Here is a 25436-nt window from a genome sequence, read left to right as displayed (position 1 = left end):
CTCAGTTTAGCATTTATCCAGCAGCACAGGCCCTGGATTTTTGAAGATGGCCTCAGGAACCAGCACAGGGCCTGGTGTGTTGTTGGTGGCCTCAGCCAGCAGAACAAGACATTGGTGAAAACAGCCAAAAGCAATGTCGTTAATGTGCCCTCATTAATGGGCAGCTGCTTTGGGTCTTTTAATACACCCCTTCTCTGTATCAAAAGCAGTTCAATGACATGAAAATGAAAGGCTTACAGCACCAGGTATTCCCAGGCAGTCTCTCATCCAAGTACTAACCAAGCCCAGCCCTGCTTAGCTTCCGAGATCAGACGAGGTCAGGCGTGCTCAGGGTGGTATGGCCGTAAGCTGCTGCCCACAGCACAATGTGTCAATTTATGGAATCAAGTGATGAGGTGGCCAGTACCTGAAGTTACGAACATAATCCTATAACCCTACCTGCATGCTTGCCTAATACCCTAAGCCAAAGACTCAGTTTAGCATTTATCCAGCAGCACAGGCCCTGGATTTTTGAAGATGGCCTCAGGAACCAGCACAGGGCCTGGTGTGGTGTAGTTAGCCTCGGCCAGCAGCACTGGCCCTTGTGTGTTGTAGGTGGCCTCAGCCAGCAGAACAAGACATTGGTGAAAACAGCCAAAAGCAATGTCGTTAATGTGCCCTCATTAATGGGCAGCTGCTTTGGGTCTTTTAATACACCCCTTCTCTGGATCAAAAGCAGTTCAATGACATGAAAATGAAAGGCTTACAGCACCAGGTATTCCCAGGCAGTCTCCCATCCAAGTACTAACCAAGCCCAGCCCTGCTTAGCTTCCGAGATCAGACGAGGTCAGGCGTGCTCAGGGTGGTATGGCCGTAAGCTGATGCCCACAGCACAATGTGTCAATTTATGGAATCAAGTGATGAGGTGGCCAGTACCTGAAGTTACGAACACAATCCTATAACCCTACCTGCATGCTTGCCTCATACCCTAACCCAAAGACTCAGTTTAGCATTTATCCAGCAGCACAGGACCTGGATTTTTGAAGATGGCCTCAGGAACCAGCACAGGGCCTGGTGTGGTGTAGTTAGCCTTGGCCAGCAGCACTTGCCCTGGTGTGTTGTAGGTGGCCTCAGCCAGCAGAACAAGACATTGGTGAAAACAGCCAAAAGCAATGTCGTTAATGTGCCCTCATTAATGGGCAGCTGCTTTGGGTCTTTTAATACACCCCTTCTCTGGATCAAAAGCAGTTCAATGACATGAAAATGAAAGGCTTACAGCACCAGGTATTCCCAGGCAGTCTCCCATCCAAGTACTAACCAAGCCCAGCCCTGCTTAGCTTCCGAGATCAGACGAGGTCAGGCGTGCTCAGGGTGGTATGGCCGTAAGCTGATGCCCACAGCACAATGTGTCAATTTATGGAATCAAGTGATGAGGTGGCCATTACCTGAAGTTACGAACACAATCCTATAACCCTACCTGCATGCTTGCCTAATACCCTAAGCCAAAGACTCAGTTTAGCATTCATCCAGCAGCACAGGCCCTGGATTTTTGAAGATGGCCTCAGGAACCAGCACAGGGCCTGGTGTGGTGTAGTTAGCCTCGGCCAGCAGCACTGGCCCTGGTGTGTTGTAGGTGGCCTGAGCCAGCAGAACAAGACATTGGTGAAAACAGCCAAAAGCAATGTCGTTAATGTGCCCTCATTAATGGGCAGCTGCTTTGGGTCTTTTAATACACCCCTTCTCTGGATCAAAAGCAGTTCAATGACATGAAAATGAAAGGCTTACAGCACCAGGTATTCCCAGGCAGTCTCCCATCCAAGTACTAACCAAGCCCAGCCCTGCTTAGCTTCCGAGATCAGACGTGCTCAGGGTGGTATGGCCGTAAGCTGATGCCCACAGCACAATGTGTCAATTTATGGAATCAAGTGATGAGGTGGCCAGTACCTGAAGTTACGAACACAATCCTATAACCCTACCTGCATGCTTGCCTAATACCCTAAGCCAAAGACTCAGTTTAGCATTTATCCAGCAGCACAGGCCCTGGATTTTTGAAGATGGCCTCAGGAACCAGCACAGGGCCTGGTGTGGTGTAGTTAGCCTCGGCCAGCAGCACTGGCCCTGGTGTGTTGTAGGTGGCCTCAGCCAGCAGAACAAGACATTGGTGAAAACAGCCAAAAGCAATGTCGTTAATGTGCCCTCATTAATGGGCAGCTGCTTTGGGTCTTTTAATACACCCCTTCTCTGGATCAAAAGCAGTTCAATGACATGAAAATAAAAGGCTTACAGCACCAGGTATTCCCAGGCAGTCTCCCATCCAAGTACTAACCAAGCCCAGCCCTGCTTAGCTTCCGAGATCAGACGAGGTCAGGCGTGCTCAGGGTGGTATGGCCGTAAGCTGCTGCCCACAGCACAATGTGTCAATTTATGGAATCAAGTGATGAGGTGGCCAGTACCTGAAGTTACGAACACAATCCTATAACCCTACCTGCATGCTTGCCTAATACCCTAAGCCAAAGACTCAGTTTAGCATTTATCCAGCAGCACAGGCCCTGGATTTTTGAAGATGGCCTCAGGAACCAGCACAGGGCCTGGTGTGGTGTAGTTAGCCTCGGCCAGCAGCACTGGCCCTGGTGTGTTGTAGGTGGCCTCAGCCAGCAGAACAAGACATTGGTGAAAACAGCCAAAAGCAATGTCGTTAATGTGCCCTCATTAATGGGCAGCTGCTTTGGGTCTTTTAATACACCCCTTCTCTGGATCAAAAGCAGTTCAATGACATGAAAATGAAAGGCTTACAGCACCAGGTATTCCCAGTCAGTCTCCCATCCAAGTACTAACCAAGCCCAGCCCTGCTTAGCTTCCGAGATCAGACGTGCTCAGGGTGGTATGGCCGTAAGCTGCTGCCCACAGCACAATGTGTCAATTTATTGAATCAAGTGATGAGGTGGCCAGTACCTGAAGTTACGAACACAATCCTATAACCCTACCTGCATGCTTGCCTAATACCCTAACCCAAAGACTCAGTTTAGCATTTATCCAGCAGCACGGGCCCTGGATTTTTGAAGATGGCCTCAGGAACCAGCACAGGGCCTGGTGTGTTGTAGGTGGCCTCAGCCAGCAGAACAAGACATTGGTGAAAACAGCCAAAAGCAATGTCGTTAATGTGCCCTCATTAATGGGCAGCTGCTTTGGGTCTTTTAATACACCCCTTCTCTGGATCAAAAGCAGTTCAATGACATGAAAATTAAAGGCTTACAGCACCAGGTATTCCCAGGCAGTCTCCCATCCAAGTACTAACCAAGCCGAGCCCTGCTTAGCTTCCGAGATCAGACGAGGTCAGGCGTGCTCAGGGTGGTATGGCCGTAAGCTGCTGCCCACAGCACAATGTGTCAATTTATGGAATCAAGTGATGGGGTGGCCAGTACCTGAAGTTACGAAGACAATCCTATAACCCTACCTGCATGCTTGCCTAATACCCTAAGCCAAAGACTCAGTTTAGCATTTATCCAGCAGCACAGGCCCTGGATTTTTGAAGATGGCCTCAGGAACCAGCACAGGGCCTGGTGTGGTGTAGTTAGCCTCGGCCAGCAGCACTGGCCCTGGTGTGTTGTAGGTGGCCTCAGCCAGCAGAACAAGACATTGGTGAAAACAGCCAAAAGCAATGTCGTTAATGTGCCCTCATTAATGGGCAGCTGCTTTGGGTCTTTTAATACACCCCTTCTCTGGATCAAAAGCAGTTCAATGACATGAAAATGAAAGGCTTACAGCACCAGGTATTCCCAGGCAGTCTCCCATCCAAGTACTAACCAAGCCCAGCCCTGCTTAGCTTCCGAGATCAGACGAGGTCAGGCGTGCTCAGGGTGGTATGGCCGTAAGCTGCTGCCCACAGCACAATGTGTCAATTTATGGAATCAAGTGATGAGGTGGCCAGTACCTGAAGTTACGAACACAATCCTATAACCCTACCTGCATGCTTGCCTAATACCCTAAGCCAAAGACTCAGTTTAGCATTTATCCAGCAGCACAGGCCCTGGATTTTTGAAGATGGCCTCAGGAACCAGCACAGGGCCTGGTGTGGTGTAGTTAGCCTCGGCCAGCAGCACTGGCCCTGGTGTGTTGTAGGTGGCCTCAGCCAGCAGAACAAGACATTGGTGAAAACAGCCAAAAGCAATGTCGTTAATGTGCCCTCATTAATGGGCAGCTGCTTTGGGTCTTTTAATACACCCCTTCTCTGGATCAAAAGCAGTTCAATGACATGAAAATGAAAGGCTTACAGCACCAGGTATTCCCAGTCAGTCTCCCATCCAAGTACTAACCAAGCCCAGCCCTGCTTAGCTTCCGAGATCAGACGTGCTCAGGGTGGTATGGCCGTAAGCTGCTGCCCACAGCACAAAGTCTCAATTTATTGAATCAAGTGATGAGGTGGCCAGTACCTGAAGTTACGAACACAATCCTATAACCCTACCAGCATGCTTGCCTAATACCCTAACCCAAAGACTCAGTTTAGCATTTATCCAGCAGCACGGGCCCTGGATTTTTGAAGATGGCCTCAGGAACCAGCACAGGGCCTGGTGTGTTGTAGGTGGCCTCAGCCAGCAGAACAAGACATTGGTGAAAACAGCCAAAAGCAATGTCGTTAATGTGCCCTCATTAATGGGCAGCTGCTTTGGATCTTTTAATACACCCCTTCTCTGGATCAAAAGCAGTTCAATGACATGAAAATGAAAGGCTTACAGCACCAGGTATTCCCAGGCAGTCTCCCATCCAAGTACTAACAAAGCCCAGCCCTGCTTAGCTTCCGAGATCAGACGAGGTCAGGCGTGCTCAGGGTGGTATGGCCGTAAGCTGCTGCCCACAGCACAATGTGTCAATTTATGGAATCAAGTGATGAGGTGGCCAGTACCTGAAGTTACGAACACAATCCTATAACCCTACCTTCATGCTTGCCTAATACCCTAAGCCAAAGACTCAGTTTAGCATTTATCCAGCAGCACAGGCCCTGGATTTTTGAAGATGGCCTCAGGAACCAGCACAGGGCCTGGTGTGGTGTAGTTAGCCTCGGCCAGCAGCACTGGCCCTGGTGTGTTGTAGGTGGCCTCAGCCAGCAGAACAAGACATTGGTGAAAACAGCCAAAAGCAATGTCGTTAATGTGCCCTCATTAATGGGCAGCTGCTTTGGGTCTTTTAATACACCCCTTCTCTGGATCAAAAGCAGTTCAATGACATGAAAATGAAAGGCTTACAGCACCAGGTATTCCCAGGCAGTCTCCCATCCAAGTACTAACCAAGCCCAGCCCTGCTTAGCTTCCGAGATCAGACGAGGTCAGGCGTGCTCAGGGTGGTATGGCCGTAAGCTGCTGCCCACAGCACAATGTGTCAATTTATGGAATCAAGTGATGAGGTGGCCAGTACCTGAAGTTACGAACACAATCCTATAACCCTACCTGCATGCTTGCCTAATACCCTAAGCCAAAGACTCAGTTTAGCATTTATCCAGCAGCACAGGCCCTGGATTTTTGAAGATGGCCTCAGGAACCAGCACAGGGCCTGGTGTGGTGTAGTTAGCCTCGGCCAGCAGCACTGGCCCTGGTGTGTTGTAGGGGGCCTCAGCCAGCAGAACAAGACATTGGTGAAAACAGCCAAAAGCAATGTTGTTAATGTGCCCTCATTAATGGGCATCTGCTTTGGGTCTTTTAATACACCCCTTCTCTGGATCAAAAGCAGTTCAATGACATGAAAATGAAAGGCTTACAGCACCAGGTATTCCCAGGCAGTCTCCCATCCAAGTACTAACCAAGACCAGCCCTGCTTAGCTTCCGAGATCAGGCGTCCTCAGGGTGGTATGGCCGTAAGCTGATGCCCACAGCACAATGTGTCAATTTATGGAATCAAGTGATGAGGTGGCCAGTACCTGAAGTTACGAACACAATCCTATAACCCTACCTGCATGCTTGCCTAATACCCTAAGCCAAAGACTCAGTTTAGCATTTATCCAGCAGCACAGGCCCTGGATTTTTGAAGATGGCCTCAGGAACCAGCACAGGGCCTGGTGTGGTGTAGTTAGCCTCGGCCAGCAGCACTGGCCCTGGTGTGTTGTAGGTGGCCTCAGCCAGCAGAACAAGACATTGGTGAAAACAGCCAAAAGCAATGTCGTTAATGTGCCCCCATTAATGGGCAGCTGCTTTGGGTCTTTTAATACACCCCTTCTCTGGATCAAAAGCAGTTCAATGACATGAAAATGAGAGGCTTACAGCACCAGGTATTCCCAGGCAGTCTAACATCCAAGTACTAACCAAGCCCAGCCCTGCTTAGCTTCCGAGATCAGACGAGGTCAGGCGTGCTCAGGGTGGTATGGCCATAAGCTGCTGCCCACAGCACAATGTGTCAATTTAAGGAATCAAGTGATGAGGTGGCCAGTACCTGAAGTTACGAACACAATCCTATAACCCTACCTGCATGCTTGCCTAATACCCTAACCCAAAGACTCAGTTTAGCATTTATCCAGCAGCACAGGCCCTGGATTTTTGAAGATGGCCTCAGGAACCACCACAGGGCCTGGTGTGGTGTAGTTAGCCTTGGCCAGCAGCACTGGCCCTGGTGTGTTGTAGGTGGCCTCAGCCAGCAGAACAAGACATTGGTGAAAACAGCCAAAAGCAATGTCGTTAATGTGCCCTCATTAATGGGCAGCTGCTTTGGGTCTTTTAATACACCCCTTCTCTGGATCAAAAGCAGTTCAATGACATGAAAATTAAAGGCTTACAGCACCAGGTATTCCCAGGCAGTCTCCCATCCAAGTACTAAACAAGCCCAGCCCTGCTTAGCTTCTGAGATCAGACGAGGTCAGGCGTGCTCAGGGTGGTATGGCCGTAAGCTGATGCCCACGGCACAATGTGTCAATTTATGGAATCAAGTGATGAGGTGGCCAGTACCTGAAGTTACGAACACATTCCTATAACCCTACCTGCATGCTTGCCTAATACCCTAAGCCAAAGACTCAGTTTAGCATTTATCCAGCAGCACTGGCCCTGGATTTTTGAAGATGGCCTCAGGAACCAGCACAGGGCCTGGTGTGGTGTAGTTAGCCTCGGCCAGCAGCACTGGCCCTGGTGTGTTGTAGGTGGCCTCAGCCAGCAGAACAAGACATTGGTGAAAACAGCCAAAAGCAATGTCGTTAATGTGCCCTCATTAATGGGCAGCTGCTTTGGGTCTTTTAATACACCCCTTCTCTGGATCAAAAGCAGTTCAATGACATGAAAATGAAAGGCTTACAGCACCAGGTATTCCCAGGCAGTCTCCCATCCAAGTACTAACCAAGCCCAGCCCTGCTTAGCTTCCGAGATCAGACGAGGTCAGGCGTGCTCAGGGTGGTATGGCCGTAAGCTGATGCCCACAGCACAATGTGTCAATTTATGGAATCAAGTGATGAGGTGGCCAGTACCTGAAGTTACGAACACAATCCTATAACCCTACCTGCATGCTTGCCTCATACCCTAACCCAAAGACTCAGTTTAGCATTTATCCAGCAGCACAGGACCTGGATTTTTGAAGATGGCCTTAGGAACCAGCACAGGGCCTGGTGTGGTGTAGTTAGCCTCGGCCAGCAGCACTTGCCCTGGTGTGTTGTAGGTGGCCTCAGCCAGCAGAACAAGACATTGGTGAAAACAGCCAAAAGCAATGTCGTTAATGTGCCCTCATTAATGGGCAGCTGCTTTGGGTCTTTTAATACACCCCTTCTCTGGATCAAAAGCAGTTCAATGACATGAAAATGAGAGGCTTACAGCACCAGGTATTCCCAGGCAGTCTCCCATCCAAGTACTAACCAAGCCCAGCCCTGCTTAGCTTCCGAGATCAGACGAGGTCAGGCGTGCTCAGGGTGGTATGGCCGTAAGCTGATGCCCACAGCACAATGTGTCAATTTATGGAATCAAGTGATGAGGTGGCCATTACCTGAAGTTACGAACACAATCCTATAACCCTACCTGCATGCTTGCCTAATACCCTAAGCCAAAGACTCAGTTTAGCATTCATCCAGCAGTACAGGCCCTGGATTTTTGAAGATGGCCTCAGGAACCAGCACAGGGCCTGGTGTGGTGTAGTTAGCCTCGGCAAGCAGCACTGGCCCTGGTGTGTTGTAGGTGGCCTGAGCCAGCAGAACAAGACATTGGTGAAAACAGCCAAAAGCAATGTCGTTAATGTGCCCTCATTAATGGGCAGCTGCTTTGGGTCTTTTAATACACCCCTTCTCTGGATCAAAAGCAGTTCAATGACATGAAAATAAAAGGCTTACAGCACCAGGTATTCCCAGGCAGTCTCCCATCCAAGTACTAACCAAGCCCAGCCCTGCTTAGCTTCCGAGATCAGACGAGGTCAGGCGTGCTCAGGGTGGTATGGCCGTAAGCTGCTGCCCACAGCACAATGTGTCAATTTATGGAATCAAGTGATGAGGTGGCCAGTACCTGAAGTTACGAACACAATCCTATAACCCTACCTGCATGCTTACCTAATACCCTAAGCCAAAGACTCAGTTTAGCATTTATCCAGCAGCACAGGCCCTGGATTTTTGAAGATGGCCTCAGGAACCAGCACAGGGCCTGGTGTGGTGTAGTTAGCCTCGGCCAGCAGCACTGGCCCTGGTGTGTTGTAGGTGGCCTCAGCCAGCAGAACAAGACATTGGTGAAAACAGCCAAAAGCAATGTCGTTAATGTGCCCTCATTAATGGGCAGCTGCTTTGGGTCTTTTAATACACCCCTTCTCTGGATCAAAAGCAGTTCAATGACATGAAAATGAAAGGCTTACAGCACCAGGTATTCCCAGTCAGTCTCCCATCCAAGTACTAACCAAGCCCAGCCCTGCTTAGCTTCTGAGATCAGACGTGCTCAGGGTGGTATGGCCGTAAGCTGCTGCCCACAGCACAATGTGTCAATTTATTGAATCAAGTGATGAGGTGGCCAGTACCTGAAGTTACGAACACAATCCTATAACCCTACCTGCATGCTTGCCTAATACCCTAACCCAAAGACTCAGTTTAGCATTTATCCAGCAGCACGGGCCCTGGATTTTTGAAGATGGCCTCAGGAACCAGCACAGGGCCTGGTGTGTTGTAGGTGGCCTCAGCCAGCAGAACAAGACATTGGTGAAAACAGCCAAAAGCAATGTCGTTAATGTGCCCTCATTAATGGGCAGCTGCTTTGGGTCTTTTAATACACCCCTTCTCTGGATCAAAAGCAGTTCAATGACATGAAAATGAGAGGCTTACAGCACCAGGTATTCCCAGGCAGTCTAACATCCAAGTACTAACCAAGCCCAGCCCTGCTTAGCTTCCGAGATCAGACGAGGTCAGGCGTGCTCAGGGTGGTATGGCCATAAGCTGCTGCCCACAGCACAATGTGTCAATTTAAGGAATCAAGTGATGAGGTGGCCAGTACCTGAAGTTACGAACACAATCCTATAACCCTACCTGCATGCTTGCCTAATACCCTAACCCAAAGACTCAGTTTAGCATTTATCCAGCAGCACAGGCCCTGGATTTTTGAAGATGGCCTCAGGAACCACCACAGGGCCTGGTGTGGTGTAGTTAGCCTCGGCCAGCAGCACTGGCCCTGGTGTGTTGTAGGTGGCCTCAGCCAGCAGAACAAGACATTGGTGAAAACAGCCAAAAGCAATGTCGTTAATGTGCCCTCATTAATGGGCAGCTGCTTTGGGTCTTTTAATACACCCCTTCTCTGGATCAAAAGCAGTTCAATGACATGAAAATTAAAGGCTTACAGCACCAGGTATTCCCAGGCAGTCTCCCATCCAAGTACTAAACAAGCCCTGCCCTGCTTAGCTTCTGAGATCAGACGAGGTCAGGCGTGCTCAGGGTGGTATGGCCGTAAGCTGATGCCCACAGCACAATGTGTCAATTTATGGAATCAAGTGATGAGGTGGCCAGTACCTGAAGTTACGAACACATTCCTATAACCCTACCTGCATGCTTGCCTAATACCCTAAGCCAAAGACTCAGTTTAGCATTTATCCAGCAGCACTGGCCCTGGATTTTTGAAGATGGCCTCAGGAACCAGCACAGGGCCTGGTGTGGTGTAGTTAGCCTCGGCCAGCAGCACTGGCCCTGGTGTGTTGTAGGTGGCCTCAGCCAGCAGAACAAGACATTGGTGAAAACAGCCAAAAGCAATGTCGTTAATGTGCCCTCATTAATGGGCAGCTGCTTTGGGTCTTTTAATACACCCCTTCTCTGGATCAAAAGCAGTTCAATGACATGAAAATGAAAGGCTTACAGCACCAGGTATTCCCAGGCAGTCTCCCATCCAAGTACTAACCAAGCCCAGCCCTGCTTAGCTTCCGAGATCAGACGAGGTCAGGCGTGCTCAGGGTGGTATGGCCGTAAGCTGATGCCCACAGCACAATGTGTCAATTTATGGAATCAAGTGATGAGGTGGCCAGTACCTGAAGTTACGAACACAATCCTATAACCCTACCTGCATGCTTGCCTCATACCCTAACCCAAAGACTCAGTTTAGCATTTATCCAGCAGCACAGGACCTGGATTTTTGAAGATGGCCTCAGGAACCAGCACAGGGCCTGGTGTGGTGTAGTTAGCCTCGGCCAGCAGCACTTGCCCTGGTGTGTTGTAGGTGGCCTCAGCCAGCAGAACAAGACATTGGTGAAAGCAGCCAAAAGCAATGTCGTTAATGTGCCCTCATTAATGGGCAGCTGCTTTGGGTCTTTTAATACACCCCTTCTCTGGATCAAAAGCAGTTCAATGACATGAAAATGAAAGGCTTACAGCACCAGGTATTCCCAGTCAGTCTCCCATCCAAGTACTAACCAAGCCCAGCCCTGCTTAGCTTCTGAGATCAGACGTGCTCAGGGTGGTATGGCCGTAAGCTGCTGCCCACAGCACAACGTGTCAATTTATTGAATCAAGTGATGAGGTGGCCAGTACCTGAAGTTACGAACACAATCCTATAACCCTACCTGCATGCTTGCCTAATACCCTAACCCAAAGACTCAGTTTAGCATTTATCCAGCAGCACGGGCCCTGGATTTTTGAAGATGGCCTCAGGAACCAGCACAGGGCCTGGTGTGTTGTAGGTGGCCTCAGCCAGCAGAACAAGACATTGGTGAAAACAGCCAAAAGCAATGTCGTTAATGTGCCCTCATTAATGGGCAGCTGCTTTGGGTCTTTTAATACACCCCTTCTCTGGATCAAAAGCAGTTCAATGACATGAAAATGAAAGGCTTACAGCACCAGGTATTCCCAGGCAGTCTCCCATCCAAGTACTAACCAAGCCCAGCCCTGCTTAGCTTCCGAGATCAGACGAGGTCAGGCGTGCTCAGGGTGGTATGGCCGTAAGCTGATGCCCACAGCACAATGTGTCAATTTATGGAATCAAGTGATGAGGTGGCCATTACCTGAAGTTACGAACACAATCCTATAACCCTACCTGCATGCTTGCCTAATACCCTAAGCCAAAGACTCAGTTTAGCATTCATCCAGCAGTACAGGCCCTGGATTTTTGAAGATGGCCTCAGGAACCAGCACAGGGCCTGGTGTGGTGTAGTTAGCCTCGGCAAGCAGCACTGGCCCTGGTGTGTTGTAGGTGGCCTGAGCCAGCAGAACAAGACATTGGTGAAAACAGCCAAAAGCAATGTCGTTAATGTGCCCTCATTAATGGGCAGCTGCTTTGGGTCTTTTAATACACCCCTTCTCTGGATCAAAAGCAGTTCAATGACATGAAAATAAAAGGCTTACAGCACCAGGTATTCCCAGGCAGTCTCCCATCCAAGTACTAACCAAGCCCAGCCCTGCTTAGCTTCCGAGATCAGACGAGGTCAGGCGTGCTCAGGGTGGTATGGCCGTAAGCTGCTGCCCACAGCACAATGTGTCAATTTATGGAATCAAGTGATGAGGTGGCCAGTACCTGAAGTTACGAACACAATCCTATAACCCTACCTGCATGCTTACCTAATACCCTAAGCCAAAGACTCAGTTTAGCATTTATCCAGCAGCACAGGCCCTGGATTTTTGAAGATGGCCTCAGGAACCAGCACAGGGCCTGGTGTGGTGTAGTTAGCCTCGGCAAGCAGCACTGGCCCTGGTGTGTTGTAGGTGGCCTGAGCCAGCAGAACAAGACATTGGTGAAAACAGCCAAAAGCAATGTCGTTAATGTGCCCTCATTAATGGGCAGCTGCTTTGGGTCTTTTAATACACCCCTTCTCTGGATCAAAAGCAGTTCAATGACATGAAAATAAAAGGCTTACAGCACCAGGTATTCCCAGGCAGTCTCCCATCCAAGTACTAACCAAGCCCAGCCCTGCTTAGCTTCCGAGATCAGACGAGGTCAGGCGTGCTCAGGGTGGTATGGCCGTAAGCTGCTGCCCACAGCACAATGTGTCAATTTATGGAATCAAGTGATGAGGTGGCCAGTACCTGAAGTTACGAACACAATCCTATAACCCTACCTGCATGCTTACCTAATACCCTAAGCCAAAGACTCAGTTTAGCATTTATCCAGCAGCACAGGCCCTGGATTTTTGAAGATGGCCTCAGGAACCAGCACAGGGCCTGGTGTGGTGTAGTTAGCCTCGGCCAGCAGCACTGGCCCTGGTGTGTTGTAGGTGGCCTCAGCCAGCAGAACAAGACATTGGTGAAAACAGCCAAAAGCAATGTCGTTAATGTGCCCTCATTAATGGGCAGCTGCTTTGGGTCTTTTAATACACCCCTTCTCTGGATCAAAAGCAGTTCAATGACATGAAAATGAAAGGCTTACAGCACCAGGTATTCCCAGTCAGTCTCCCATCCAAGTACTAACCAAGCCCAGCCCTGCTTAGCTTCTGAGATCAGACGTGCTCAGGGTGGTATGGCCGTAAGCTGCTGCCCACAGCACAATGTGTCAATTTATTGAATCAAGTGATGAGGTGGCCAGTACCTGAAGTTACGAACACAATCCTATAACCCTACCTGCATGCTTGCCTAATACCCTAACCCAAAGACTCAGTTTAGCATTTATCCAGCAGCACGGGCCCTGGATTTTTGAAGATGGCCTCAGGAACCAGCACAGGGCCTGGTGTGTTGTAGGTGGCCTCAGCCAGCAGAACAAGACATTGGTGAAAACAGCCAAAAGCAATGTCGTTAATGTGCCCTCATTAATGGGCAGCTGCTTTGGATCTTTTAATACACCCCTTCTCTGGATCAAAAGCAGTTCAATGACATGAAAATGAAAGGCTTACAGCACCAGGTATTCCCAGGCAGTCTCCCATCCAAGTACTAACAAAGCCCAGCCCTGCTTAGCTTCCGAGATCAGACGAGGTCAGGCGTGCTCAGGGTGGTATGGCCGTAAGCTGCTGCCCACAGCACAATGTGTCAATTTATGGAATCAAGTGATGAGGTGGCCAGTACCTGAAGTTACGAACACAATCCTATAACCCTACCTTCATGCTTGCCTAATACCCTAAGCCAAAGACTCAGTTTAGCATTTATCCAGCAGCACAGGCCCTGGATTTTTGAAGATGGCCTCAGGAACCAGCACAGGGCCTGGTGTGGTGTAGTTAGCCTCGGCCAGCAGCACTGGCCCTGGTGTGTTGTAGGTGGCCTCAGCCAGCAGAACAAGACATTGGTGAAAACAGCCAAAAGCAATGTCGTTAATGTGCCCTCATTAATGGGCAGCTGCTTTGGGTCTTTTAATACACCCCTTCTCTGGATCAAAAGCAGTTCAATGACATGAAAATGAAAGGCTTACAGCACCAGGTATTCCCAGGCAGTCTCCCATCCAAGTACTAACCAAGCCCAGCCCTGCTTAGCTTCCGAGATCAGACGAGGTCAGGCGTGCTCAGGGTGGTATGGCCGTAAGCTGCTGCCCACAGCACAATGTGTCAATTTATGGAATCAAGTGATGAGGTGGCCAGTACCTGAAGTTACGAACACAATCCTATAACCCTACCTGCATGCTTGCCTAATACCCTAAGCCAAAGACTCAGTTTAGCATTTATCCAGCAGCACAGGCCCTGGATTTTTGAAGATGGCCTCAGGAACCAGCACAGGGCCTGGTGTGGTGTAGTTAGCCTCGGCCAGCAGCACTGGCCCTGGTGTGTTGTAGGGGGCGTCAGCCAGCAGAACAAGACATTGGTGAAAACAGCCAAAAGCAATGTTGTTAATGTGCCCTCATTAATGGGCATCTGCTTTGGGTCTTTTAATACACCCCTTCTCTGGATCAAAAGCAGTTCAATGACATGAAAATGAAAGGCTAACAGCACCAGGTATTCCCAGGCAGTCTAACATCCAAGTACTAACCAAGCCCAGCCCTGCTTAGTTTCCGAGATCAGACGAGGTCAGGCGTGCTCAGGGTGGTATGGCCATAAGCTGCTGGCCACAGCACAATGTGTCAATTTAAGGAATCAAGTGATGAGGTGGCCAGTACCTGAAGTTACGAACACAATCCTATAACCCTACCTGCATGCTTGCCTAATACCCTAACCCAAAGACTCAGTTTAGCATTTATCCAGCAGCACAGGCCCTGGATTTTTGAAGATGGCCTCAGGAACCACCACAGGGCCTGGTGTGGTGTAGTTAGCCTCGGCCAGCAGCACTGGCCCTGGTGTGTTGTAGGTGGCCTCAGCCAGCAGAACAAGACATTGGTGAAAACAGCCAAAAGCAATGTCGTTAATGTGCCCTCATTAATGGGCAGCTGCTTTGGGTCTTTTAATACACCCCTTCTCTGGATCAAAAGCAGTTCAATGACATGAAAATTAAAGGCTTACAGCACCAGGTATTCCCAGGCAGTCTCCCATCCAAGTACTAAACAAGCCCTGCCCTGCTTAGCTTCTGAGATCAGACGAGGTCAGGCGTGCTCAGGGTGGTATGGCCGTAAGCTGCTGCCCACAGCACAATGTGTCAATTTATGGAATCAAGTGATGAGGTGGCCAGTACCTGAAGTTACGAACACAATCCTATAACCCTACCTGCATGTTTGCCTAATACCCTAAGCCAAAGACTCATTTTAGCATTTATCCAGCAGCACAGGCCCTGGATTTTTGAAGATGGCCTCAGGAACCAGCACAGGGCCTGGTGTGGTGTAGTTAGCCTCGGCCAGCAGCACTGGCCCTGGTGTGTTGTAGGTGGTCTCAGCCAGCAGAACAAGACATTGGTGAAAACAGCTAAAAGCAATGTCGTTAATGTGCCCTCATTAATGGGCAGCTGCTTTGGGTCTTTTAATACACCCCTTCTCTGGATCAAAAGCAGTTCAATGACATGAAAATGAAAGGCTAACAGCACCAGGTATTCCCAGGCAGTCTAACATCCAAGTACTAACCAAGCCCAGCCCTGCTTAGCTTCCGAGATCAGGCGTGCTCAGGGTGGTATGGCCGTAAGCTGCTGCCCACAGCACAATGTTTCAATTTATGGAATCAAGTGATGAGGTGGCCAGTACCTGAAGTTACGAACACAATCCTATAACCCTACCTGCATGCTTGCCTAATACCCGAAGCCAAAGACTCATTTTAGCATTTATCCAGCAGCACAGGCCCTGGATTTTTGAAGATGGCCTCAGGAACCAGCACAGGGCCTGGTGTGGTGTAGTTAGCCTCGGCCAGCAACACTGGCCCTGGTGTGTTGTAGGTGGCCTCAGCCAGCAGAACAAGACATTGGTGAAAACAGCCAAAAGCAATGTTGTTAATGATCCCTCATTAATGGGCATCTGCTTTGGGTCTTTTAATACACCCCTTCTCTGGATCAAAAGCAGTTCAATGACATGAAAGTGAAAGGCTTACAGGACCAGGTATTCCCAGGCAGTCTCCTATCCAAGTACTAACCAAGCCCAGCCCTGCTTAGCTTCCGAGATCAGACGAGGTCAGGCGTGCTCAGGGTGGTATGGCCGTAAGCTGCGGCCCATAGCACAATGTGTCAATTTATGGAATCAAGTGATGAGGTGGCCAGTACCTGAAGTTACGAACACAATCCTATAACCCTACCTGCATGCTTGCCTAATACCCTAAGCCAAAGACTCAGTTTAGCATTTATCCAGCAGCACAGGCCCTGGATTTTTGAAGATGGCCTCAGGAACCAGAACAGGGCCTGGTGTGGTGTAGTTAGCCTCGGCAGCAGAATTGGCCCTGGTGTGTTGTAGGTGGCCTCAGCCAGCAGAACAAGACATTGGTGAAAACAGCCAAAAGCAATGTTGTTAATGTGCCCTCATTAATGGGCAGCTGCTTTGGGTCTTTTAATACACCCCTTCTCTGGATCAAAAGCAGTTCAATGACATGAAAATGAAAGGCTTACAGCACCAGGTATTCCGAGCCAGTCTCCCATCCAAGTACTAACCAAGCCCAACCCTGCTTATCTTCCGAGATCAGACGAGGTCAGGAGTGCTAAGGGTGGTATGGCTGTAAGCTGCTGCCCACACACAATGTGTCAATTTATGGAATCAAGTGATGAGGTGGCCAGTACCTGAAGTTACGAACACAATCCTATAACCCTACCTGCATGCTTGCCTAATACCCTAACCCAAAGACTCAGTTTAGCATTTATCCAGCAGCACAGGCCCTGGATTTTTGAAGATGGCCTCAGGAACCAGCACAGGGCCTGGTGTGGTGTAGTTAGCCCCTAACAGTGATTTTCATATTAATGAAGACGGGAAATGGGACGGGAAAGACGGGAAATGATGAAAATAGAATAAAGTTTTCTTTTTTCTCTAAAGTGTGTTTATCAAATTTAAATAATTGAACGTGTGAGTTACAGTGTAAACTAGAAAAATTTGCATTTCCTGCGAAAATGCTGTGTGGATGCTTTAAAGCTGGAGCTTTCTGCTGAAAACTGCTTAAAAAGCTGAAAATAGCTGAAGAAGCTGAAGTCAGTATCTGAAAAGTTGTTGAAATTGTAATAACTTTGTAGATGAATAACAACTGAGCAAAAATATAATAACTTTGAAGAAACTTAAGAAGAAACATAAAGTGTTTGCAAAAATCCTATATGAAAAGGGGAATATAGCAGAAATGTTGTAACTCAGCAGAAACATAGTAACTTGGCAGAAATAGTACAACATGGCAAAAGTGTTGTAATACAGCAGAAATGTTAATATGTAGGACAAACCTAAAAACTTTGAAAAATGTTGTAAGAGTACAACTTAATATACAGTAGTATAATAGTAACACGTAGTAGAAATGCAAAACAGGAACTGAAATAGTATAATTCAGCAGAAAAGTAATAACTTTAGCAGAAATATTGGAAATGCAAAACGGCCAGCTTCAAAAAGCTGAAGTTCTAGCTAATGTTTCTGCTAAGGCAGAAACATTAGAAAAGTTACAAAGGAACTGCCGGCAGATACACAAAGCTAAGGCAAAAATGACATGCCTAGCAATGTTTACAAATAGGAACAAACACAGACACATAACCCATGTTCAGAAAACAATGCGTACAAACATAGATGCAAGCATACACACAGACATAGAAACACATACACACAAGGGCACACAGAGACAAACAGAGCATGAAGTGTCCTGTAAGTTTCTGTGCCAGTCAATAAGTCTGAATCTGGTCAAGTTGAAATCACTAATGGATGCTGGTCACCAACGAATAAAAATTGAGTCACAAAGCACACACAAACACACACACTTCTGTAAAGTTATAAGAAATTCAAAAACTTTTTCAAAAACTGACATTGGCTTCTTCAGGGTTTTTTTTCAGCTTTATATTTTCAACTGTATCTATGAGAGTCAAAAAGCCTGGATCTGCTCAAGTTGAATCCACGAATCAGAGCCTTTCATTTTCATGTCATTGAACTGCTTTTGATCCAGAGAAGGGGTGTATTAAAAGACCCAAAGCAGCTGCCCATTAATGAGGGCAAATTAACGACATTGCTTTTGGCTGTTTTCACCAATGTCTTGTTCTGCTGGCTGAGGCCACATACAACACACCAGGGCCAGTGCTGCTGGCCGAGGCTAACTACACCACACCAGGCCCTGTGCTGGTTCCTGAGGCCATCTTCAAAAATCCAGGGCCTGTGCTGCTGGATAAATGCTAAACTGAGTCTTTGGCTTAGGGTATTAGGCAAGCATGCAGGTAGGGTTATAGGATTGTGTTCGTAACTTCAGGTACTGGCCACCTCATCACTTGATTCCATAAATTGACACATTGTGCTGTGGGCAGCAGCTTACGGCCATACCACCCTGAGCACGCCTGACCTCGTCTGATCTCGGAAGCTAAGCAGGGCTGGGCTTGGTTAGTACTTGGATGGGAGACTGCCTGGGAATACCTTGTGCTGTAAGCCTTTCATTTTCATGTCATTGAACTGCTTTTGATCCAGAGAAGGGGTGTATTAAAAGACCCAAAGCAGATGCCCATTAATGAGGGCACATTAACAACATTGCTTTTGGCTGTTTTCACCAATGTCTTGTTCTGCTGGCTGAGGCCACCTACAAAACACCAGGGCCAGTGCTGTTGGCCGAGGCTAACTACACCACACCAGGCCCTGTGCTGGTTCTGAGGCCATCTTCAAATTCCAGGTCCTGTGCTGCTGGATAAATGCTAAAATGAGTCTTTGGGTTAGGGTATAAGGCAAGCATGCAGGTAGGGTTATAGGATTGTGTTCGTAACTTCAGGTACTGGCCACCTCATCACTTGATTCCATAAATTGAAACATTGTGCTGTGGGCAGCAGCTTACGGCCATACCGCCCTGAGCACCCCTGACCTCGTCTCATCTCGGAAGCTAAGCAGGGCTGGGCTTGGTTAGTACTTGGATGGGAGACTAACTGGGAATACCTGGTGGAGTAAGCCTTTCATTTTCATGTCATTGAACTGCTTTTGATCCAGAGAAGGGGTGTATTAAAAGACCCAAAGCAGCTGCCCATTAATGAGGGCACATTAACGACATTGCTTTTGGCTGTTTTCACCAATGTCTTGTTCTGCTGGCTGAGGCCACCTACAACACACCAGGGCCAGTGCTGCTGGCCGAGGCTAACTACACCAAACCAGGCACTGTGCTGGTTCCTTAGGCCATCTTCAAAAATCCAGGGCCTGTGCTGCTGGATAAATGCTAAACTGAGTCTTTGGGTTAGGGTATTAGGCAAGCATGCAGGTAGGGTTATAGGATTGTGTTCGTAACTTCAGGTACTGGCCACCTCATCACTTGATTCCATAAATTGACACATTGTGCTGTGGGCAGTAGCTTACGGCCATATCCCCTTGAGCACGCCTGACCTCGTCTGATCTCGGAAGCTAAGCAGGGCTGGGCTTGGTTAGTACTTGGATGGGAGACTGCCTGGGAATACCTGGTGCTGTAAGCCATTCTTTTTCATGTCATTGAACTGCTTTTGATCCAGAGAAGGGGTGTATTAAAAGACCCAAAGCAGCTGCCCATTAATGAGCGCACATTAACGACATTGCTTTTGGCTGTTTTCACCAATGTCTTGTTCTGCTGGCTGAGGCCACCTACAACACACCAGGGCCAGTGCTGCTGGCCGAGGCTAACTACACCACACCAGGCCCTGTGCTGGGTCCTGAGGCCATCTTCAAAATTCCAGGACCTGTGCTGCTGGATAAATGCTAAACTGAGTCTTTGGGTTAGGGTATTAGGCAAGCATGCAGGTAGGGTTATAGGATTGTGTTCGTAACTTCAGGTACTGGCCACCTCATCACTTGATTCCATAAATTGACGCATTGTGCTGTGGGCAGCAGCTTACGGCCATACCACCCTGAGCACGCCTGACCTCGTCTGATCTCGGAAGCTAAGCAGGGCTGGGCTTGGTTAGTACTTGGATGGGAGACTGCCTGGGAATACCTGGTGCTGTAAGCCTTTCATTTTCATGTCATTGAACTGCTTTTGATCCAGAGAAGGGGTGTATTAAAAGACCCAAAGCAGCTGCCCATTAATGAGGGCACATTAACGACATTGCTTTTGGCTGTTTTCACCAATGTCTTGTTCTGCTGGCTGAGACCACCTACAACACACCAGGGCCAGTGCTGCTGGCCGAGGCTAACTACACCACACCAGGCCCTGTGCTGGTTCCTGAGGCCATCTTCAAAAATCCAGGGCCTGTGCTGCTGGATAAATGCTAAAATGAGTCTTTGGCTTAGGGTATTAGGCAAACATGCAGGTAGGGTTATAGGATTGTGTTTGTAACTTCAGGTACTGGCCACCTCATCACTTGATTCCATAAATTGACACATTGTGCTGTGGGCAGCAGCTTACGGCCATACCGCCCTGAGCACGCCTGACCTCGTCTGATCTCGGAAGCTAAGCAGGGCTGGGCTTGGTTTGTGCTTGGATGGGAGACTGCCTGGGAATACCTGGTGCTGTAAGCCTTTCATTTTCATGTCATTGAACTGCTTTTGATCCAGAGAAGGGGTGTATTAAAAGACCCAAAGCAGCTGCCCATTAATGAGGGCACATTAACGACATTGCTTTTGGCTGTTTTCACCAATGTCTTGTTCTGCTGGCTGAGGCCACCTACAACACACCAGGGCCAGTGCTGCTGGCCGAGGCTAACTACACCAAACCAGCCACTGTGCTGGTTCCTTAGGCCATCTTCAAAAATCCAGGGCCTGTGCTGCTGGATAAATGCTAAACTGAGTCTTTGGGTTAGGGTATTAGGCAAGCATGCAGGTAGGGTTATAGGATTGTGTTCGTAACTTCAGGTACTGGCCACCTCATCACTTGATTCCATAAATTGACGCATTGTGCTATGGGCAGCAGCTTACGGCCATACCACCCTGAGCACGCCTGACCTCGTCTGATCTCGGAAGCTAAGCAGGGCTGGGCTTGGTTAGTACTTGAATGGGAGACTGCCTGGGAATACCTGGTGCTGTAAGCCTTTCATTTTCATGTCATTGAACTGCTTTTGATCCAGAGAAGGGGTGTATTAAAAGACCCAAAGCAGCTGCCCATTAATGAGGGCACATTAACGACATTCCTTTTGGCTGTTTTCACCAATGTCTTGTTCTGCTGGCTGAGGCCACCTACAACACACCAGGGCCAGTGCTGCTGGCCGAGCCTAACTACACCACACCAGGCCCTGTGCTGGTTCCTGAGGCCATCTTCAAAAATCCAGGGCCTGTGCTGCTGGATAAATGCTAAACTGAGTCTTTGGGTTAGGGTATTAGGCAAACATGCAGGTAGGGTTATAGGATTGTGTTTGTAAATTCAGGTACTGGCCACCTCATCACTTGATTCCATAAATTGACACATTGTGCTGTGGGCACCAGCTTACGGCCATACCGCCCTGAGCACGCCTGACCTCGTCTGATCTCGCAAGCTAAGCAGGGTTGGGCTTGGTTAGTACTTGGATGGGAGACTGCCTGGGAATACCTGGTGCTGTAAGCCTTTCATTTTCATGTCATTGAACTGCTTTTGATCCAGAGAAGGGGTGTATTAAAAGACCCAAAGCAGCTGCCCATTAATGAGGGCACATTACAGTTTTTTCTGATTGCTTAAGCACATTTTTTGTAACTATTGGCTATTTTTGCAAAACTCTACACACAAATAAGAAAACCTGTCACCCAATTATCAAAACATTGTAGTTCTCTTGCAAAAGCGAACACAGCTAGATTAACTCTTCACACCTTCGTAAAAATGGTGTTTTCGTATCAAACAGTACACACAAGCCATCATCTACTAAGCACACAATGCGCCAACTGCACACTGATGGTATGAATACAAAACACATCTGGCTTTTGCTTTCTCTGTGCACAACGTAGGCTATGTCAGTTTGAGCTCATACTTTTGTCATAGATCCGTAAGCATAGAGGGATCCAAACTTCAAGTACTGGTGTTTATTCACACACATCAAAACAAACACAAGTGTTTATTACCAAGTATAGGATTATTTGCAATCGCCATATTGACTATATGGGTTTCTTGGTCTGCAGTGAACATGCTTCCTCTGCCCCAGCATCTGGTCGTCTAGCAATTCTGTAAAGTAACAATTTAAGTATTTTTACATCTATGGTATTGTTGTGTTTCTCATCAGCGTATGGCAGTGCTACAAATCTTAGTGCAAAGTGACTGTACTAACCGATTCTCATTTCAAAATATCCTTATGATACTTGCTACAGTGTAGCGGCTCGAGTTAGGCTGAACCCGTTGGCCAGCTCCCCTCAGGGTCATTCCACAGTTGATTACATGGTCCACTATTGTAGCTCTGATGTCATCAGCAATTCTATTTCTTACTCTTCTTACCCTTCCTCTCCCCCCTCCTCGTCCTCCTCTCCCCCCTCCTCGTCCTCATCTTGCTCCTCCTTGTCCTTGTCGTCCTCTTCTTCCTACTTCTTCACCTCCACGTCCTCTTCCTCGGCCTCCTCTACTTCTCACTCTTCCTGCTCCCTCCATTGTACTCCACACACAGAGCTTACCTGTATTATAGTGCTTAGGCTGATTGCAAAGTGAACTAATTATCTAAAAAGGTTTTCACATGTGACAGTGTGCCAGACAGTTGGCAAAATAGTGTAAATAATAGCCTTAAATGTGTACAGTTTTGCTAGGAGTGCATTGATCATTTGGAAATTGAGTGTAAAGCAGTGAGTTGTGTTTACAGTTCTGCAAAAAGAGTGCTGTGCAGTGGATTGTAGCTACAGGTTTGCAAAGTGTGTGTTACAAAATGGCAAACTAAGTGCAAAGCAGTGTTTGTGCTTTTAGTTTTGCAAACTCAGTGAGTGGTTTTGCTATAAGTATTAATAGTTTTAGAAATTGTGCTATAAGAATCACAGTTAGGGTTTAAGCAATCAGAAAAAACTGTAAAAACCAGACAGCATTTCATCAGAGCAGGGTCGGAGCAGGGTTTGTTAATTGCAATACCCCAAAGAAACCACTAGATGTCACTAGCTGGAAGGCTGGTGATGTGTGTATATCATCGCCGTCTTCTGTTTTATCCAGTAGTGCTGCTACTGCATAAAACAACACTAATACTAATTTGCAGTGTTTTTTTTTTAATAAATAGAAATCATTGCAATGGTTTCAATTATTCAAAGTAGACTAAACAGATTTGAATAAAAGTATTAGAATCAAACTGGAATAAAAAATAACAACACAGCACAACACAACTTGATTTCTATTTTCGTTTCACCTTTCTTTTCAACTTTTCAACAAATTAGTTGAAAACAGCATCCGCAATACAACAGGATTTCTGTAAAGTCACATAAAAATGTAAAAGCATAGTTTTGTGACTGAATTTTTGCCATCAACATGCATTGTACCATTTTGGGCGCTCTCTGTTAACACAACTTCACACTACTTGAAAGCTTTGTGCAAGGAAAGAGACAATAATAGAAAGGCAGAGCAAGCAATGGTGTGGCTAGCTAAGACAACCCTTCACTCCTTAAATATCAGTTTGAATATATGTTTTGATTTGTATAATTTTTCATACATTCAACTTTTTGTGCAGTTTACTTCTCACAGTTTATTTATCTTAAAAATATACAGGCGGTAGGATTAGGAAACACACACACACACACACACACACACACACACACACACACTGACATGTCCTGTGTCATGGCCCAGCTTTTATAAGATTTTATTTTGTTATTTAAATATTCTATTTGATTTAATCTTGATATTGTTTTCTGTATTTTATCCCTCACTGTTTTTATTCTTTATCTTAGTTTCAAGTTGTTTCAGAGTTTAAAGACCCTTTGGGGGAACACTTTTTCTTCTTGGGCTATGTGTTTTTGTGACTAATCACAAATACACTTCAATACAGAAAACTGACTTTCTATTTCCAAAAATCTGGTTGGGAAAGTACAGATATTTTTTTTTAATGTAAAAAGGAAGGATGTCGATCCTGAAGCACTTATTGAAAGTACTGAGCTGCTCGTTTAAACTTCTCCTGACGTTCTCTGGTAGAGTTGGCCTTCAGATTGTGAATTTAGCATATTCTACTAAATAAAAGGTTTTTATTTAAGTTTCCTACAACTGTATCTTGAAAGAAAATAAGATTCTCTGCTAAGTGGAAGACATTGCATTCCATTGGCTCTATGATGTGACGGATCAATGTAATGGAAATAGTTTCCTTCTGTTGTTGCTGATGAATCACACAGAGGACCCACAACCGCATTTACAAATTCAGGTTGACAATGGGCAGAGCTCTTCAGTGAAATTGTTCTTTGCTTTTCTAACACAACTTATAAAGTTTTACAGCTGTGTACACCACCAATTAGAAAATAAAACCATAAAAAAATCCAATGTACAACCGGGGAATTTCCAGAGAAGACTTTAGCACTTACTGGATGATGTAGTGGTGTGTTTACGTAAGTAGCTGCCTCTGTTTAAAATGGCTACATAAATAACAAGTTTTTGATTAAATCAGAAGATCTTCATCTTTCCTAAATGTTGAGGTTTCACTTTCTAATTGCTTCTTTTATTGAGCATAAAAAGAGAGCAAAGAAGATGAGTGGTTTAGCAGACAGATCAGATAACAAAACTAAACATGTGGTTGAACATTTAAACAACAGGGCTCCTATCTGTGTGAAAAAGACCAGGATTTAGCTGGACTGCAGCCATAATAAAACTGACTTGTATTTATTACATGCTAGAGATAAAGAAGTTATTCAACCCTTGATAAGTACCTCCTTTATCAAAGAATACACTAAGCCGTCCTTTATGAAAGGACAGAAGATAATGTCAACGGACTATTGGACCTTCATTAATAAGATGAAGTGAAACTGATCGTGTAAGTGTTAATTATTAAGTTTCAGTAAAAGGACTAGATGTTACAGTATCAGGGGTTGTAACATCTAGTCCCGAATCTTTCATGGTCCTGGGCTTTGACCCAGTGTTTTAAGTTTGTTGTTATGTTTATTGTATTGTTTGGTCTTGTTCACTCTTTGGGGAATTATTGATTCTTATGTTATGTTTTCAGAGCCCTGATCCAAGTTGTTATTTCACAGAGTTTTGTCACCTCTGTGTGTTCTCACCAGCACCCCTATATGTAGTTAGTCATGTCTGGTTATGGATGTCAAGTCTCTGTCTTGTCTCCATGTCGCTCTTGTTCTCCCTCTGTCCCACACTCTCTGTGTTTAGTTCATCTGAGTCTCACTAGGTGATTCTCTCTTTCCTCTTTTTATGTGATATCCTCTTGTCCTGTGTGCATTATGTTCAGTTCTGCTTCCCCTGTCTCGTCAGTCAGACTTCAGCCGTGTTCCCCTCCTCTCTGCCCCGATTTCCCTTTTGTGTAAACATTGTCTCTGTCGTCTCCTGTCTGCTGTCGATCTCCATCATCCTTCCAGCTGTGTGTTCTGTCAGTTTAGTGTTTCCCAGTTTAATTTCCAAGTGCCTTCATGGTTTTGTTATGTCAATCTGTGACTCCTGCAATAAAGCTGCCTTTGAGTCCTGCCTTTTTTGGACCTATCCCGCCTCACCCCACACAGCTTTCATGACAGTTTCCTGTGTGTGAACCTTCATGAAAAGCTGAGAGAAACAAAATATATGAACTATAAACATCTTTTCTTGCTTGAAGATCATACACTCTAATATAT

The 25436-nt window shown here is 47.0% G+C and overlaps 17 non-coding genes and 23 pseudogenes across 17 annotated transcripts; 7 read left to right on the top strand and 33 right to left on the bottom strand.

Annotated features, from left to right (window-relative positions):
- Window positions 1-230: 230 nt before the first annotated feature.
- Window positions 231-349, bottom strand: LOC148104696 (5S ribosomal RNA; annotated as a pseudogene).
- A 390-nt stretch (window positions 350-739) lies between these two features.
- LOC148104695 (5S ribosomal RNA) lies at window positions 740-858 on the bottom strand. The gene has a single exon (XR_015718741.1). It is a non-coding gene; the product is annotated as a 5S ribosomal RNA (ribosomal RNA).
- A 390-nt stretch (window positions 859-1248) lies between these two features.
- On the bottom strand, window positions 1249-1367 carry LOC148104694 (5S ribosomal RNA). Its single transcript, XR_015718740.1, has one exon. It is a non-coding gene; the product is annotated as a 5S ribosomal RNA (ribosomal RNA).
- Window positions 1368-1757: 390 nt separating this feature from the next.
- Window positions 1758-1866, bottom strand: LOC148104693 (5S ribosomal RNA; annotated as a pseudogene).
- A 390-nt stretch (window positions 1867-2256) lies between these two features.
- On the bottom strand, window positions 2257-2375 carry LOC148104692 (5S ribosomal RNA). The gene has a single exon (XR_015718739.1). It is a non-coding gene; the product is annotated as a 5S ribosomal RNA (ribosomal RNA).
- Window positions 2376-2765: 390 nt separating this feature from the next.
- Window positions 2766-2874, bottom strand: LOC148104691 (5S ribosomal RNA; annotated as a pseudogene).
- A 351-nt stretch (window positions 2875-3225) lies between these two features.
- On the bottom strand, window positions 3226-3344 carry LOC148104690 (5S ribosomal RNA; annotated as a pseudogene).
- Window positions 3345-3734: 390 nt separating this feature from the next.
- Window positions 3735-3853, bottom strand: LOC148104689 (5S ribosomal RNA). The gene has a single exon (XR_015718738.1). It is a non-coding gene; the product is annotated as a 5S ribosomal RNA (ribosomal RNA).
- Window positions 3854-4243: 390 nt separating this feature from the next.
- LOC148104688 (5S ribosomal RNA) lies at window positions 4244-4352 on the bottom strand (annotated as a pseudogene).
- Window positions 4353-4703: 351 nt separating this feature from the next.
- LOC148104687 (5S ribosomal RNA) lies at window positions 4704-4822 on the bottom strand (annotated as a pseudogene).
- A 390-nt stretch (window positions 4823-5212) lies between these two features.
- On the bottom strand, window positions 5213-5331 carry LOC148104686 (5S ribosomal RNA). Its single transcript, XR_015718737.1, has one exon. It is a non-coding gene; the product is annotated as a 5S ribosomal RNA (ribosomal RNA).
- A 390-nt stretch (window positions 5332-5721) lies between these two features.
- LOC148104685 (5S ribosomal RNA) lies at window positions 5722-5830 on the bottom strand (annotated as a pseudogene).
- A 390-nt stretch (window positions 5831-6220) lies between these two features.
- On the bottom strand, window positions 6221-6339 carry LOC148104684 (5S ribosomal RNA; annotated as a pseudogene).
- A 390-nt stretch (window positions 6340-6729) lies between these two features.
- LOC148104683 (5S ribosomal RNA) lies at window positions 6730-6848 on the bottom strand. The gene has a single exon (XR_015718943.1). It is a non-coding gene; the product is annotated as a 5S ribosomal RNA (ribosomal RNA).
- A 390-nt stretch (window positions 6849-7238) lies between these two features.
- On the bottom strand, window positions 7239-7357 carry LOC148104682 (5S ribosomal RNA). The gene has a single exon (XR_015718736.1). It is a non-coding gene; the product is annotated as a 5S ribosomal RNA (ribosomal RNA).
- A 390-nt stretch (window positions 7358-7747) lies between these two features.
- Window positions 7748-7866, bottom strand: LOC148104681 (5S ribosomal RNA). The gene has a single exon (XR_015718735.1). It is a non-coding gene; the product is annotated as a 5S ribosomal RNA (ribosomal RNA).
- A 390-nt stretch (window positions 7867-8256) lies between these two features.
- Window positions 8257-8375, bottom strand: LOC148104680 (5S ribosomal RNA). Its single transcript, XR_015718734.1, has one exon. It is a non-coding gene; the product is annotated as a 5S ribosomal RNA (ribosomal RNA).
- Window positions 8376-8765: 390 nt separating this feature from the next.
- Window positions 8766-8874, bottom strand: LOC148104679 (5S ribosomal RNA; annotated as a pseudogene).
- A 351-nt stretch (window positions 8875-9225) lies between these two features.
- On the bottom strand, window positions 9226-9344 carry LOC148104678 (5S ribosomal RNA; annotated as a pseudogene).
- Window positions 9345-9734: 390 nt separating this feature from the next.
- Window positions 9735-9853, bottom strand: LOC148104677 (5S ribosomal RNA). The gene has a single exon (XR_015718927.1). It is a non-coding gene; the product is annotated as a 5S ribosomal RNA (ribosomal RNA).
- Window positions 9854-10243: 390 nt separating this feature from the next.
- Window positions 10244-10362, bottom strand: LOC148104676 (5S ribosomal RNA). Its single transcript, XR_015718732.1, has one exon. It is a non-coding gene; the product is annotated as a 5S ribosomal RNA (ribosomal RNA).
- A 390-nt stretch (window positions 10363-10752) lies between these two features.
- Window positions 10753-10861, bottom strand: LOC148104675 (5S ribosomal RNA; annotated as a pseudogene).
- A 351-nt stretch (window positions 10862-11212) lies between these two features.
- LOC148104674 (5S ribosomal RNA) lies at window positions 11213-11331 on the bottom strand. The gene has a single exon (XR_015718731.1). It is a non-coding gene; the product is annotated as a 5S ribosomal RNA (ribosomal RNA).
- A 390-nt stretch (window positions 11332-11721) lies between these two features.
- On the bottom strand, window positions 11722-11840 carry LOC148104673 (5S ribosomal RNA). Its single transcript, XR_015718730.1, has one exon. It is a non-coding gene; the product is annotated as a 5S ribosomal RNA (ribosomal RNA).
- Window positions 11841-12230: 390 nt separating this feature from the next.
- Window positions 12231-12349, bottom strand: LOC148104672 (5S ribosomal RNA). Its single transcript, XR_015718729.1, has one exon. It is a non-coding gene; the product is annotated as a 5S ribosomal RNA (ribosomal RNA).
- A 390-nt stretch (window positions 12350-12739) lies between these two features.
- On the bottom strand, window positions 12740-12848 carry LOC148104671 (5S ribosomal RNA; annotated as a pseudogene).
- Window positions 12849-13199: 351 nt separating this feature from the next.
- LOC148104670 (5S ribosomal RNA) lies at window positions 13200-13318 on the bottom strand (annotated as a pseudogene).
- A 390-nt stretch (window positions 13319-13708) lies between these two features.
- On the bottom strand, window positions 13709-13827 carry LOC148104669 (5S ribosomal RNA). Its single transcript, XR_015718728.1, has one exon. It is a non-coding gene; the product is annotated as a 5S ribosomal RNA (ribosomal RNA).
- Window positions 13828-14217: 390 nt separating this feature from the next.
- LOC148104668 (5S ribosomal RNA) lies at window positions 14218-14336 on the bottom strand (annotated as a pseudogene).
- A 390-nt stretch (window positions 14337-14726) lies between these two features.
- On the bottom strand, window positions 14727-14845 carry LOC148104667 (5S ribosomal RNA). The gene has a single exon (XR_015718926.1). It is a non-coding gene; the product is annotated as a 5S ribosomal RNA (ribosomal RNA).
- A 390-nt stretch (window positions 14846-15235) lies between these two features.
- LOC148104666 (5S ribosomal RNA) lies at window positions 15236-15344 on the bottom strand (annotated as a pseudogene).
- A 390-nt stretch (window positions 15345-15734) lies between these two features.
- Window positions 15735-15853, bottom strand: LOC148104665 (5S ribosomal RNA; annotated as a pseudogene).
- Window positions 15854-16242: 389 nt separating this feature from the next.
- On the bottom strand, window positions 16243-16361 carry LOC148104664 (5S ribosomal RNA; annotated as a pseudogene).
- A 1756-nt stretch (window positions 16362-18117) lies between these two features.
- Window positions 18118-18236, top strand: LOC148104663 (5S ribosomal RNA; annotated as a pseudogene).
- A 388-nt stretch (window positions 18237-18624) lies between these two features.
- Window positions 18625-18743, top strand: LOC148104662 (5S ribosomal RNA; annotated as a pseudogene).
- Window positions 18744-19133: 390 nt separating this feature from the next.
- Window positions 19134-19252, top strand: LOC148104661 (5S ribosomal RNA; annotated as a pseudogene).
- A 390-nt stretch (window positions 19253-19642) lies between these two features.
- Window positions 19643-19761, top strand: LOC148104660 (5S ribosomal RNA). Its single transcript, XR_015718726.1, has one exon. It is a non-coding gene; the product is annotated as a 5S ribosomal RNA (ribosomal RNA).
- A 390-nt stretch (window positions 19762-20151) lies between these two features.
- LOC148104659 (5S ribosomal RNA) lies at window positions 20152-20270 on the top strand (annotated as a pseudogene).
- A 390-nt stretch (window positions 20271-20660) lies between these two features.
- Window positions 20661-20779, top strand: LOC148104658 (5S ribosomal RNA; annotated as a pseudogene).
- A 390-nt stretch (window positions 20780-21169) lies between these two features.
- LOC148104657 (5S ribosomal RNA) lies at window positions 21170-21288 on the top strand (annotated as a pseudogene).
- The last annotated feature ends 4148 nt before the right edge of the window (window positions 21289-25436 follow it).

The sequence above is a fragment of the Neolamprologus brichardi genome, chromosome 3 (assembly GCF_056152115.1).
Source record: "Neolamprologus brichardi isolate AB-2024 chromosome 3, ASM5615211v1, whole genome shotgun sequence".
In the NCBI taxonomy this organism is placed as follows: domain Eukaryota; kingdom Metazoa; phylum Chordata; class Actinopteri; order Cichliformes; family Cichlidae; genus Neolamprologus; species Neolamprologus brichardi.
The sequence above is the reverse complement of the archived record's forward strand: the minus strand, read 5'-3'. Positions and strand labels throughout refer to the sequence as shown.